We start from the raw sequence: 16216 nt of genomic DNA on the forward strand, positions 1-16216 counted from the left end.
AAGGGATAGTTCATCCAAAAATGAAAATTCTGTCATCATTTACTCGCCCTCATGCCGTTCCAAACAAATAAGGCGTTTGTTCATCTTTGGAAGACAAATGAATATATTTTTAATGAAATATTATTATTATTATATATATTACCTATATTATTATAAAAAGATCGTAGCATATGTAAGCGCTATATCCATGTGAGTTGATCAATGTTTATACATGCAAAAAAGCCTAAATTAAATCTGTTCGTTATATAAAGTGACTGTGTCTCTTCATAAAACCTGGGCTGTGTCCGAAATCCCCCCCTATACAGGGCACTATTTGATGGGACAGCCATTTTAGTGGTGTCCAAAACCATAGTGGACGTATCAAGTGCACTCATTCAATCCCAGAAGGCATCGCAATAACGAGTGTACAACCGATGTCTGCTCAACGTCTAAAGAATACCCATAATGCACTGTGAGGGTCGTGCGTCAAATTAATTTCCACATCTGACCAGAAGATGGCTCCCGCAGCTGAATCATCCATCCATCCATTTTAGTCCAATGTGGGTACAGCGTAATATCATACAGGTATAAATTCCTTTTTAATTGATTATCAAATTGTTTAGAAAGGTTTATACATGCTAGTTTCCATTACAGACTTCAAGATACATCTTTTCATTTTACTACTGGAGCTGCTAGTTTGCTAAGTTTCAAATGATTATTATTCAGCAAGCACAAAATATGCAAAAGCAGCAGCCCTTCCACCGCATTCAGTGTCTGAATTCACTCACTCGTTTTCATTCACTCATTCAAGTGGACTATTTTAGTGGGGTAATGTAGGGAATAGACCGATGGTATGGGGGCGATTTGGAACACATGCAGCATTGGATCAAACCGCTTGATTGGTATTGATTTATTTTACGATCAGTTTTGGGTGTATAGACTTTCAATTGAGGGACATTAAAACACCTTCATTTGTGTTTCGAAGATGAGTGAAAGTTATATGGGTTTGGAACGACATGAGAGTGAGTAATATATGGCAGAACCTAAACACATCGCGTCGCATGCTTCTCAGCCAAAAAGTTGCCCTCGCAATGACTATAGCCAACGGCCAACCAGCACGTACAATCATCACTTTTGCTTTTCTTCTCGTGCACTGGTTCGTTAAGCTGAAGAGTCAATAAGAGTGATCTGTCTCACTGTCATCAGTCTGCCCAACGCAGATTCAACATGCTCCATCAGCTAAAAAGCCACAGACGAGGTCTGACTAGTGCCGACGGTGCGGAACACACCGTAAAAAACTGAGCTGACGGATGCTCAACCACTGCCCGATGTTGACCGACAGGCTTGTAAGTTTTCCGTAAAGTAATGCAAATTCTCATAATATGATGTTTACCCTCAATGATTCAATAGCCTTCACATATGTGAGCAGATTTCAGTTGATCCTTGATTTAGAACAATGTTTGGTTAGCCCCAGAGTTGCAGTATTTACACTTTTGTAAATAAATCTATGAATGGCATGTTTATAGTTGTCTCTTCATATTACAGTAAGTGAGATAGGAGAAAGCATTTTATCATAAAAAATAGCACACTGCACCTTTAAATACTTAGGTTCATGAGCTACCAATAAAAGTGTAATACTTTCAGCAAATTTGATCATATTCAAAAAGCATTCCACAGAATTTATTCCCAAAAATCAGTGCAGACAATCTGATTATACATCACAGGAATGACAAATATATATTGCATTCAGCCGCCATATAAAAGTGCCAGTATGGCAGATATTGGTATAATAATAAATATCGATCCTATGTTGTTTTCCCACCTCGTTCAGCATTGTGTCTGCATTAAAAGCATGACAGGCCCCCGGCCTAACTAAAACTCCTGGCTTTTGGCAGGTCCAGACTAACTCTCTGAAAGCCTCTCTGCAAGCCGCTTTACGGCACGCATTCATGTCTGTGTTCACGCCACGTGGGCTACACGACAGCCATTGTTGTTTACACCACTCTTAATTAAAGAGCGAGCCGTGGGAGGCTCTCCATCACCCCGGCAGACGCAGATTAACGACAGAAAAAAAGAGAAAGAGGGAGATGGAGTGGGAGAAAGGAGAACTGTAAGAGAGACAAAATCGTCTTTGTTTTATTATGAGCTTAATTAATCATGCTTCTGTATAATTAGAAGCACGCCTGTAGGAAACTAGATTGGATGCTGACAGTAAACAACAAATAAATAAACACATAAAGAAATAATTTAGAAATAGATAGATATAATATAATATATAATATACAGATATATAGATAGATAGATAGATAGAGACAGACAGACAGACAGACAGATAGAGACAGACAGACAGACAGACAGACAGACAGACAGACAGACAGACAGATAGATAGATAGATAGATAGATAGATAGATAGATAGATAGATAGATAGATAGATAGATAGATAGATAGATAGATAGATACAGATAGATAGATAGATAGATAGATAGATAGATAGATAGATAGATAGATAGATAGACAGACAGACAGACAGACAGACAGACAGACAGACAGACAGACAGATAGATAGATAGATAGATAGATAGATAGATAGATAGATAGATATAGACAGACAGACAGACAGACAGACAGATAGATAGATAGATAGATAGATAGATAGATAGATAGATAGATAGATAGATAGACAGACAGACAGACAGACAGACAGACAGACAGACAGACAGACAGATAGATAGATAGATAGATAGATAGATAGATAGATAGATAGATAGATAGATAGATAGATAGATAGATAGATAGATAGATAGATAGATAGATAGATAGATAGATAGATAGATAGATAGATAGATTTCTATTTTTTTCTAATCCATGTTCAATCCTGTATTTATATAATGCATGCATACCTTATAAAAAATACACGGTATTATCATCATCTCATGAATAATTGTAACAACAGTTATAATACATTAATACTTACCTATCTGTGGTTTTAACTTCTGAGAGTATTATACATTATAACAAACATTATACACACTTATGGATTATAGTTCCCATAGTTATAATGCATTACAAGTGTTTTTGTTTTATCTGGCGTTATGAATGTATTATAATGCATTAGGAATACCCATATCAATTATTTAAAATACAGACTTCATAGAAAGTGTCACTAAAAGTTTTAGCTTGTAAATGTAACACTATATTTCAAATGAAGTCTTTCTTCTCTAGGAAAACAGACCAAAAATAATGTTGACTCACCCTGAATCAGGTGTGTTAGATAAGAGAGACATATGAAATGTGCAGAGCAGTGTGGAGCCAGCACAGGGAATGAGAACCACTGCTTTGGTGAAAAGTTCAGACCAAATTTGTAATTGATTTGTCAAATTATGCAAACATAGCTAAATTAAACACAAAATGAAATCCCTCTGTGTTTTTTTGGAAGGATGAAATGCAGGTTTGAAATAATCTGACAGAATTAATGAACCCTTTAATCAGTGATCGCTAGCATCAAGAACGTTATTTGGATGTATAGTCAACTGCTTTTCTGTTTTGCGTACAACCCTTTTTACTGGAGTTGCACAGTGTCTAGTGCGAATGTTGGTTTATTTCTGTGTATAGTTTGCCTCTGAGCTTGTGTTGAGCTGTCCTGTGTGTGTGTGTGTGTGTGGTCACTAAAATGATATCCTTCATCACCTGACTCTGACACCAGCCTTTGTTTGCTTGTCTGTCGTCTTCTATGTGTGGTACTCTTGCACACTCAAGGCCATCCTGAGCTCTTCAACGCTCGTTACCAGATTACAACCACCCACACACACACACACACTTGCCAAGGCTGCAAAAACACTCTCTCAAAACTTTAGCGGTGGATGCCAAGTGCGTGCGGCTGATGGGAAAAAAAGAGAGAAGCAGAAAGTGTGCGGAGTGTTTTTGTGTGCTAGCACAGTATGCAAGTCTACTCGTCTTGAGTCAAAGCTATCTGAATGAAGCAAAATAAGCATACGTGAACTGTTTGGGTCTCTATAAAGAGAATGCAGTCCTGAAGGCACATAGTCGGCCTTCATTAATGGGCCTTGTGAAATGTAACCTCAAGCAATTAACCCAGAGAAGAGGCAGCCGTTTCTGGAGTGCCTTTTCAAAACCAACAATACCGCTACAAACTACTCTTCATTACACAGACAGAATGCACACTGACAGGGACACAAAGAGGTTAACTAGAAAAAATTGACTGACTGTCTCCTTCATTCGTACATAACGTATAACTCAGTCACCCACGATTGACCAATGACGCAATGTGACTCTTTCGTTCATCCATCAAATATCTCCATGGGTCACTTACGTGACTCTTATTTTTTGTTTCCAGATCTACTACTTTATTTTTATTTTTTTTATGTTATGTTATTCATACAGACAATAAATGAGAAATCTTGTATGATACATTAGACCATAAAAAAGAAGAGTATAGTCTAATTAATACATATATTATTTCTTATTGATTTAGCTGTCATGTGACAAGAAAACCATAAAACAAAAATGACTTTGCAGGGACCCATACAGACCTGCCCAGAAATTAATATTCACCTTCACAAATATATTTGATAATAAAGATTAACATGTACAGTATATCCAGTAAAAGTGTAAAGAGAAATTAGCTATTTATTTTTACTTGCTGGTCAGACCACATGACATTTTCAATACACTGTTGTTATTTTTTTTCCTTTTCAATGACACATAAATCAAAACTTTTTTTCTGGAAATGGTATCAACATATGTAACCAACGTCAACGCCAAGACTAGAACTTTGGAACATGCACACGGCCTCGAGCAACAACAAAAATCTAATAAAAGACACCTATGTTCAATAAATAATTGCATGTAATTATGATAAAAATCAAAATCAAAAGTAGTTAATAATTAGCCTGATGGCTGTTGATGGTTGTCAAGCAATGTGGCATCTTGGCACGGTAATATAGAATGTGCATTTACAGGTGGGCATTAATTGGCTATTTTACAGCACTTTTAATCCTGCTCATCCATCCAAGTGTCAAATTGACTTAAAGGGATAGTTCACTTTGAAATTAATTTTTGGTATGTTTTAGCTTACCTCAAGGGCATCCAAGATGTAGGTGTCTTTGTTTCCACAGTAGTTTCAATTTGGATATTTTTAGGTCAAACCGTTCTTGTCTGTCAGTCACATAATGCAGGTCTATGGTCACCACCTCAAAGAGCATGCACAGAGAAGTCCAAATTAAACATGATTTAATGACTCGTAAATGTAAGTACACATTGATGGCCTAAGACACGAAACAAGCGGTTTGTGTGAGAAAACGAACAGTATTTATATCGTTTTTACCTCTTGTAACGCACAGACCGAAGCGCCCGCGCCCTCAGATCACTTGGACGTGGCTGTGTTTACAAGAGGTAAAAACGATATAAATACTGTTCGTTTTCTCACACAAACCGCTCGTTTCGTGTCTTAGGCCATCAATGTGTTACATTTACGAGTCATTAAATCATGTTTAATTTGGACTTCTCTGTGCATGCTCTTTGAGGTGGTGACCATAGACCTGCATTATGTGACTGACAGACAAGAACGGTTTGACCTAAAAATATCAAAATTGAAACTACTGCGGAAACAAAGACACCTACATCTTGGATGCCCTTGAGGTAAGCTAAAACATACCAAAAATTAATTTCAAAGTGAACTATCCCTTTAAACTAGATTTGTTTTGCCTGATAAACTTTTTTATGTGTATTTTTTTTTTTTACATCAGACATCCATTTGTCATTGACTCCTATTGGCAAAGGAGCACTGGGCTAAGGTGATTCTAGTCCCACAATGCCCAGATAAAAATAGTCAAATCTGAATTCAAATCAGACTTTACAGGCCTCCCGGTGGTGGACGTCCAGCACTAAAGGTCAGCTGTTTGTAAATCCAAACGGCCAGGTTCCCACTATGTGTCCCCTTGCAGTTAAAGCATGTCTTTCAACCGCAGCCAGCAGCCGGTGTCCTCAGAGCACCCCTCCAGATCACTACACCCTCACCCTCGTAAACCCAGCTGAGCTTCTCCTACTTTTCTTAGTGATATGTAGTTTATCAGGAAGTATAAACTGATTACACTTATTGGATGGAAACGGTGCTTTATTCGCGAATGTTTTATGTGATATTCCAATTTTGCGGATAAGTTAATTTCGCAACTTTGGATGGAAACACATCTAGTGACTAGTCAACTAATCAGTGGTTTCTGGTTCATCTTACCCCGACCAGACCCGTTTCTTAGGTGTGTTTTTCAGTTCAAAAATAGCTAAAGCATAACGGACCAGATTGATATTTAATTCGTCTTTTTTGGTAACACTTTGACCAACCTTTTTGATGGTCTCCTTCAGACATTCTGGTGACTATAAGTAACGTTGCACATACATTTCAGCAAACTCTCATTTGAGTATTAGTATACGGCCTGCTTAATATCTGCTAACACTTTATTGTGATGCTCCCCCAACAGACTTTCTACTGACTATGAGTAACTTTGCAAGTACTTATTCCACGAACCCTGCCCCTAACAGTCTCCACTAATACTCTAATAAGAGTTTAGTAGACTGGTCAACAGAATGTATGAAGGGGACCATCAAAATAAAGTCCTTTTTTCAATGACTTTCCATAAAGGGGGTGTGTATTTTATGTTAAAATACTTTTTATGCTTAAATAATTTTCTCTATATTGTTTGTGGCACAGAAATAACACACAATTGACCCTTCGCAGGGAGTTTGATTGACAGGTGATCTGACCAATCATACTTCGCCATCCGCCATTTTGTCCGACAAAGCAGTCAGGAGAGTTAGTAGATTAACATGGGGGGATTTGAACTTGAAAAACGGAGTGTACTGATGCCTTTCTGCGGTTAAAACAACATTCCTTCTTATGTTCATTCATGTTTATTTGATGCTATAAATTAACTAGAAGGAAGAGATGATCGGATCACGAGCAGCTTTAACTGATGCTCTACAGCGATCTGTCACGACACATTAAAGAGCCACAAAACGGTATTTATTGTTTAAATTTCTTTTTAAAAAATGACCACATTTGAAAGGTGAGACTTTGTTTAATATGTTTAATATCAAAAGTAACCGAAAAGTAACCTGGTCTGTAACCTGGTCTGGGGGGGGGGGGGGGGGGGGGGACTGTTCTTTGCGAACAGTCAATTCACCTTTAAAACTCTATGATATTTCAAGGTTTTCCATGACAACCCCAATCTAAAAGCTCAGAATGCAGTTTCTTTTTTTAATCTACCTATTGCAACTAACTTCTACTCTTTGCGTGCAGTAGATGAAAATATCCAGACTTGTTTACCGAAGTGTAATGGATGTGGCACCTGTTTGGAGGACCCTGCAGGGAGAGAACGTCTCCTCTGTTTGAGTTGGCACAGGTAAGCTGAAACCTGCCTTTTCCATGGCTGATCAGCAGCACATAAATCTCTCTGCTGCTTATTAATATTCTCTGAACAGAGAGAGTAAGGAGAAACCACAGATGACACAGCATCACCTCAGGGCTTGTCTCTATTGCTTGTGGGAGTAGAATAGCACAAATGCTTTAGAGTTGAGGTCACATTGGGGTTTAACTCTCATTTTTGTGTCTTATATTACAAAATCTACCTATTCTTGCTCAGGCTGAAAACTAAAACGCCACCTCAGGCAAATTTGTACTGCCCAGTCAATCTTTCCAAAAATGAAATGCATGCAGTTCATGTTTAAGATGCTTTTTAATAGGTCACTTTGTAGAGTATCTTTATAACACTTTTAAGATGTGAAAGGCCTCCTCCCAAATCCATTAAAATAGAGCGAAAGAGTGATAGTGAAAGTAAAAAAAGGACACAAAGCAAGCGAGAGAGAGGAGGAGAGAGCCGGGTCAAGGTGGGCTAGGGCAGCTTGCATAAGGATCTTTGGCTGAACAAGCAACGAGCCTCACAAGCCTTCTCTACAGGGACAGGTGCCCTAGTAAAACAAGAATTACTGAGGTTGTGTATTGGAGGGAGGTGAAATACTCATAACACTCAGCCCCCGCTGGCTTTTAAAGCCTACATACTCATCTCATCTGCAGTATAAGGCAGTGCACATTAAACCAGTGAGCCCCTTTTAGTGCACTCCAGTATTGATCCAGGTGAACAAACAGTCCACACACCATCTTATCTCAACATTACACTTATCAATCTATAGAAGTTCAATGAATGGTTAAAAGGACAGTCCTGTAACAGCTTGCATACCTTTATACACCCATTTAGATGCTTATTTTGTAGAAAATGCATTGTACACAAAATGTTGTTGTATAGTGTTTACAGAGCAGGGTAGGACTGCACTGTTTATAAGGTAATACTTAAAGCTGATGCATGTATTCTTATGGTGTGTTCACACCGAACGCGAATAGAGCGTCAAATACGCGTCTAGTTAGACGCTTGAACATTCGCTCGAGTTCAAAGTTTTCAACTTGCAAGTTTTCAACAAGGTTTTTAACTGAAGACATTCGCGGCAAATGCGTCGCCCAATTCGCGTCATTCGCAACGCCCGGCGCGAATGATGCGTCTTTTCGCGTCTTTGCATTGACTTTGTATGTAATCTACTCGCGCAAATAATTAAATTCGCGTTCGGTGTGAACACACCATTACAGTTTGAAGTGGAGATATATAGTATATAGATATGTATAATGTCCAATTATTAATTTCTCAAATCTGACTGTCACGAGCAGCATTGCAAGAGCGCTGATATGTAGTTTAAAGGCTTGTCTGTGTTTGTTACAGAAAAAAAGATCAGTCTGGGAGATGTGTATTAGTGGTGCCGATTTTTAACTGACTCTTCAACAGGTTATATGGTGGTGTCAAGTAACCATCTTTATAAGTGAGTCATTTGAATCACTCACTCAACCAATTTGTTCGAAAACGCTGCTTCATTCAGGAACGGGGAAAAAAAGACATGCTGCATCTGAAATCGTATACTTTCCTACTATGTATAGTAGGCTTTATATGTTTTATAAAGTATTTATAAAACAGCACCCATTTGACCTACAACTTTCAATGGGATTCCAAAGTGTGCATCCAATGGAGTGTAATACAATTATGGATATACTGTATGGTTTGGCAACATCACAGTTCAGTCCAAAGCTAAACTTTCCCGCCTGGTAAAGATGGCTATGGAAATTATAGGAAAAAGGGAATATTCATATGAGAACATACTTTTTTAACGGTCACAATAAATAATTGCGTGTTCAAAAGATGCACCTACTCAGTACAGTATATGATTCTGGATGCAGCCACCTTTTTTATGAGAGAGTCGTTGAATCGTTCATATGATTCATTCAAAAATACTGATTGAATCAATAAAGAAACAACTGCCATTGAATCATTCACTCAACTGATTCATTAAAATAATTTTAGTAACAAAAAATCATTCAGTAACAAAGCATCACTAATGGCGCTCAATATTTTGTACATGGAAGTGTTACCGTAAGCACTTAGCTCAAGGGCACAATGGTGATAGCTTGTTTTTGTGTATGCTATTGCTTATATTAAAGGATTAGTTCACTTTTTAAAAAACTTTTGCTGATAATTTACTTACCCCCATGTCATCCAAGATGTCCATGTCTTTCTTTCTTCAGTCGAAAAGAAATTAATGTTTTTGATGAAAACATTCCAGGATTTTTCTCCATATAATGGACTTCAATGGTAGCCAAACGGTTCAAGGTCTAAATGACTGTTTCAGTTCAGCTTCAAAGGGCTTTAAACGATACCAGACGATGAATAAGGGTCTTATCTAGAGAAACGATCTGTCATTTCAAAAATAAATAAAAAAGTTAAAGTTTTATAGGCACAAATGCTCGCCTTGCGAACTCTCCTGTTCGAATTCGTTCATCAAAATGAACAAATCTTTTTTTGAGTCATTGACTCGTTCATCAAAATGAACGAATCTTTTTTCGAGTCAATGACTCGAAAAAAGATTCGTTCATTTTGATGAACGAGTTCGAACAGGAGAGTTCGCAAGGCGAGCATTTGTGCCTATAAAACTTTAACTTTTTTATTTATTTTTGAAATGACCGATCGTTTCGCTAGATAAGACCTTTATTCATCGTCTGGTGTCGTTTAAAGCCCTTTGAAGCTGAACTGAAACGGTCATTTAGACCTTGAACCGTTTGGTGCCCAGCAAAGTGCATTATATGGAGAAAAATCCTGGAATGTTTTCATCAAAAACATAAATTTCTTTTCGACTGAAGAAAGAAAGACATGGACATCTTGGATGACATGGGGGTGAGTAAATTATCAGCAAAAGTTTTTTTAAAAGTGAACTAATCCTTTAATATAAGCAATAGCATACACAAAAACAAGCTATCACCATTGTGCCCTTGAGCTAAGTGCTTACGGTAACCCCATGTTACTGTGGGATTGTTCCTGTGACAACTGTATAAAATGCTACATTAAGATAATTAATTAATCTATTCCAGTCTGTCTTTGTCATGTTCATGTTCTGTTGGTGGACAGGACAGGTGGGACCAGCTCCACTGCGGCTGTCAGTCACAGAAGGAGAATGCCCTCAATATGGAAGGGGATCTCTGTGGAGAAGACCTGGAACTACAACGGCATTGCCCTTTTAAATGAGGGACTTTGTAATGTGAATATAATCAGGGAATCAAATCAAGGCATGAGATCTCTTTGATTAAAGCACAATCACTTCAGCGCGTTCTGCACATACAGTGTTTTACGGGCAGTTCTGAATTTCCAGCATCTAACTAGCAAGCTCTTCTCACAATTGAATCACAGGCATTGCCTTCTAAGAATCCTTGTTCAAAAGGACGTCCAATATATCTGCATCGTATCAGTTGTTTGGCTGACATTAGAGATTTGTTAATAGTATTGGATGGATTTTGATCGACGTCGGATATTTATTTGGTGATGCGTTTAGATCCTCTTTGCCATCATCTAACTGTCACTTTAAAAAAAACATTAATAATTTAACACTGCTCAAAATGAATATCCATTTTTTATACTCTACAGGATAATGCTGACAAAATGTGATATGACAATCCCAAAATGCCTTGCAATGAGCTCAGGGAAAATTATCATGATGGCAACCGGAATAAAAAAAGACCTGATTATTGCTGCAAAATATTAAAAAAAATACCATCTACGGTGCAATATTTCACAAAATGTTATTCTTATTTGATTATTGTGATGTTTGCTTAGCAGCATACTAGCAACATGCTAAGTATTAGTGTTATGGCATGCGAAACAATTTTTTCCCAACTGTTTGTGGATTTAAACACATGATAGACCATCGTCTTCGACAGTAGCGACGCATCTCATCTTAGCGTACTTCATTTTCCATTGCTAAGAAGCTGTGCTAAAAAGAGAGTTAAACCATGGCTTATTATTCGATTTAGTGGCACTCCAACAAGCTGTTTTTGAACACATATGCCCCTAAGTGAGTTGAAGCCTATCAGAGCGTTTCTATCAAAGAGGTTTCATTCTGGTTTGAAGCCAGCTGACAGCACACTGAGAGTATGTGCTGGGCCGATTATTTGTATTGCCACCTCTCTGTGAGAACAGATTCGTTGGATGTGGCATGTGTGAACTTCAAAGGTTTGTAGAATGAACCGCACAGACCCAGGTTTGAAATGTCTCTTTCCATCTTTAAGCCACCAGAGAAGAACTGACAGCCATTAAGAACTTCTCTCCAGTGGCTTTGCAGCAAGGGATCGTGGGATATCACTCATAAAAACTCAGTGCGTGAGTCCGTCCCCCAGTCTGATACCCGGTGCATTAGAGGGCTAATCTTCAAAAACACTGCTCTCGCCCTCCCTTGCTCAATCCCTCTCTTTCCACTTAATATCTCCTCACATGCTGCTGTTGTCCCTTTGAGGCCTGGAATCCGGCTAATCTTTCTCTCCTCCAAGCCAGGAAACCAAATCAGCTTCTCTAAGTGTCTTAAAGTAAAAAAAAAAAAAAAAAACACAAAGCCTCAATCATATGTTTGTGTGTGTGAGCGTAAGAGAGAGATACAGATACAGACATTGATAGATGATAATGAGAAAGAGAGAGCTGACATCCATGAGACAACCAGTACTTTAAAAAGACTTGAGAGCTCCTCAAACCTATCAATCCTGTGGAGCTGATTTTTAAATTATATATTTTACATTATATAATATATATATACAAATTTATGTATGATTTACACAGACACACATATTTCTAACGGAAATGTTAGTGAGCTGTGACTAATTTGTAATTAACTTCCATGTGTAGTAAAATGCTATTTAAAAATGCTGTTGAAATGTATACTTCTAACAATAACACATACTTCGTTTTTTTAAGCTTTAATATTGGGGGATGGGGGATGGGGGGGGACTTCACGATAATTTCCACAAGAAGCATAAATTATGTTATGAACAATGCAACACTTTTTTTATTTTACATAAAAATCTTATTATGATAGTAATATATTTCTGTCTTGGAGATAATAATATGTTATAATAATAATAAAAATAATAGCCACTCAGAGCTAGCATACAGAGGAATCTTAGACAGCGGAGTTTCAGCTCATAAGAAAATACTTTGATTATATAATCAGAGGTAAATTACATTTTTTAATTAACTTATTAAAATGATATGCCCTTAATTGTGTTTTTTTTCCATCTTTTGTGTATGTAGAATAAATTATGTAGAATATTTAGTCTACTGTGTAGTCTACTAGTAAGTTGTGAGAAGCTGTGTATTGCTGTTATTTTCTCTTCATGTTATTCATGGTTTGGTCAAGATTTGTGATGTTTTCGTTTTGACATCTCTTTCTTATTGTCTTAAGAAAACAAGACAAAACAAATAATGTACAACCTCTGTGGGCTTCAGTATGTTTGGAAACACTCATTATTTTTGCGACTGTGCTTGGAGCCGCTGTAAAATTCAAATCTCTGCACTGTTCAAGGATACGGCCCTCGTCTCAAAAAATTATCATCATCGCATATTCCTCCCAGCTTCGGTTCCACACTGAAAATCAATGACTCCAGGTAGAGATGTCCATTCATTCATTTATATTCTTCTTTTTTTTTTTTTTTTGGCCTGCATTGAAGAAACATCAGAAGTTCTAGAACAGAATATTGATCAACTCTGAAGAGTTCATCAGCAAACAGCTTTCTACAAACAACTCTTTTTCATTTTAAAATGTATCTATACTACAAAACAACAGATGAGAGAGGTCATTTCAGATCAACTCAATGTTCAGAAGAAGTCAATCTAAAGATGAGCTTCCTTCTGCAGTTATTTACATTACAATCTCAGTGAGGAAATCAAGGCTGACCTCAAACCTCTTTAAGTAAAACAAGACAGTGAGAAGTCACATGACAAAAGTCCACACAGCTAAAGATAATTAAAATGTAAATCATTAAGCCATTGTCTTAAGCTGTTTCCATTCAAATGGTCACACAGCCTGACAGGGTAAGACTAACCTGCTTCAACCAAGTCATTACACACACACACACACACACACACATTGTGTTTTCATGTTTAATGGGGACTTTCCATAGACAAGACTAGATGTTTAATGCTTTAGAAGGAAGTCTCCTCTGCTCACCTGCATTAATTTGATCAAAAATATGGTAAAAACAGAACTATTGTCAAATATTATGACCATTCAAGAGAACTGTTTTCTGTTTTAATATATTTTTTTTAATTTTATGTTTCTTGATGCACCAAATCAGCATATAGAATGATTGATTTCTGAATCATGACACTGAAGACTGCAGTAATGATGCTGAAAATGCAGCTTTGATCACAGGAATAAAATACCTTTTAAATTATATTAAAATAGAAAACAGTTATTTTAAACTGTAATAATATTTCACAATATTACTATTTTTACTGTATTTTTGCTGTCTTGGTGAGCATAAAAAAAAAACATTTTACTTATTTTTTTTAATGATTCCAAACTTTATATACTCTTTGTGAAATGTATCTAATAATACTCTCCCTAAAGTGCAACCCCACCCCCCTCACACACACAAAAGACTTCACCTCAGCAAACACCACACACCCACTGCGCACACACACACACACACACACACAAACACACAGTTTCCATGTTTTATGGGGACATTCCATAGACTGGAAAGATTTGATAGTGTACAACCGGTGTATATTCTATCAACTAACCCCAAACCAACCTTCACTCTTCACTCGTCTTTCCTGTAAAGTGCAGTAAAGTATCTGTGCGCCATAAAAACACTGTAACTTTTACACAGTGGAGAGAAAGAAGAAAAAGTGGGACAATACCTCATGCTACAATAGAAGACTCATATCACCAGGGAGAAAAACAGAGTAAGAAAAAGGAGACGCATACACAAAGCCTGCATTCATAGAGCTGAAAGGGGGAGAAAGAACGCACTTATCTTCACCTCAGCTCAGCGCCAAGGCCAGCTCTCCCTCTCTCTCTCCCTCTCTCTTCTGTCCGGCGCGCTTTGACGACGGTCTGACAGCTGAATGAAGTTACAGTGCCCGACATGCATGAGATTTTGAGCTGATATAAATCACGAGAGGCAAACTTTGAACTGCTCTACCTGTATGCGTGTCTGAGATGGAAGGAGAGCAAAACTCCTCCCTCTTTCCCTCCACCTCTCCGCTAGCATGCCACGGCAGGTTTGCGTCTCACACTCGGATCAAAGGCATCTCTCAGCCTCTCTCCTTTGCTCCGTCTCTCCCCCCAAAATCTCTCTTTAACCTCTAAACTATATTGTAATTGCTTTCAAAGTTACTTCGCTGCTGCTGACTCTTCCATGACAGAAAAACCTTCTTTGTGAGCCTCTGCTACACCTGATTTACTAAATGCCCTGACCTCCGCTGGCTCATTCACTCTCACTCCTCCTCCGTTCCTCCTTCTCTTCCTTTAATGAAAGATGACTGGCATGCACTTGGGAGAAAGAGGGGGGGAAGGGTGTCACCTTCCAAATAACCACTGCCGCATGACAAAAGATGGGTTGTGCAGGAATGCAGGAGTCTGGGAAGCTTAGGCTCTCCTCTGACCAGCGACATGATCCCGCAGAACAGATAGTCACACGCAGACAGACGACGCGAGCCAGTGTAATCAAGCATTCTTATCAGACAATGAACCGGCTTGTTTTGTCATTCAGATTTCTACAGGCTCTCATTAGAAGCTCTTATCGCAGCAGATGCGCTGGAGAGTCTCTTAATCAAACACATCATCTCTACGCTGTGATCAGAATATCTAAGAGAATTGTGATTTCAATGACTGACACACTTCCAGAGAAGGTTTGAATATACAGTAGTGGCCTGAAGTCCAGAGGGGATAATTGTTTTTAATGACCCTATACGAGTTCAATTAAACCATCAAAATATTAGGAAAATATTTCAAATACGAGGGAAGAACAAAGTACTAAATTTGGTTTAGGTGTTTATCTGATCAAATTATTTGGGAGGGAAAAGGCATCCCAGACAGCAACATAGTGTCGGGCCAGATCCGGGCCACATCCGGTACATGTGGATTCAACGCGTACCAGATGTGGGCCGGATCTGAGCCGACACTATGTTGCTGTCTTGGATACAGCTACAGGTTTTATACTATGCACACACAAAAAATGCATAGAAAAACAAAAGGCTCACAGGAAAAAGCATACATAATCAGTTATTAATATTTCATTGGTTCTCTCTAGTTTTTGCATTTGTTCAGAAATTTCTTTCTATGTCATCCTGGCCAAAAATCATGTCTGCTCAACTTGGCATGTTTCATTTCATAAAACAATTGAATCTTAAATACAACAATGCAATATGCTCACAAAACCTTTACCAATTTGTAATAATATTTGAATAAAGGGTGAACGGTGATGATGTCAATTTCCAACGCTATCTCACGACTAATTCTTACGAAATCGTACGAGTGATTAAAAGGTGGCTAATTCGTACTAATTCATACGACCTCACTCGTACGAATTTGTACGATTTGTCTAAACCCACGTGATGGGTTTAGGGGCGGGGTCAGGGGTAGGTCATTCGTACGAATTCATACGAATTTGGTAACTCATAAAATATGTACGAATTAGCAAAAATCGTACGAATTTGTACGAGTGAGGTCGTATGAATTAGTACGAATTAGCCACCCCGTAAAATTCGTACGAATTGCCGTGAGATCGGGCTGAAATGTCCCTAGGCCAGACATGATTTTTGGCCATTGCTGTACATTTGTTATCAGAAAAGAACAAACTG

General features: G+C 38.0%; 1 protein-coding gene across 4 annotated transcripts in view; it reads right to left on the minus strand.

Moving 5' to 3' along the window:
- Positions 1–16216, minus strand: part of large2 (LARGE xylosyl- and glucuronyltransferase 2) — a 72491-nt gene that overhangs the window by 16630 nt on the left and 39645 nt on the right. Inside the window, exon 1 of one of the 4 annotated variants that reach the window (XM_056234307.1) lies at positions 14395–14518. The exons of 2 other annotated variants lie outside the window; for them this stretch is intronic. The gene's annotated coding sequence lies outside the window, so the exon portion shown is untranslated. Of the gene's footprint in view, positions 1–14384; positions 14519–16216 lie in introns of those variants that run through there. One more of the 4 variants, XM_056234308.1, reaches the window with a different exon arrangement.

The sequence above is a fragment of the Rhinichthys klamathensis genome, unplaced genomic scaffold, assembly GCF_029890125.1.
Source record: "Rhinichthys klamathensis goyatoka isolate OS25496 unplaced genomic scaffold, OSU_Roscu_1.1 h1tg000391l_1, whole genome shotgun sequence".
Classification (NCBI taxonomy): domain Eukaryota; kingdom Metazoa; phylum Chordata; class Actinopteri; order Cypriniformes; family Leuciscidae; genus Rhinichthys; species Rhinichthys klamathensis.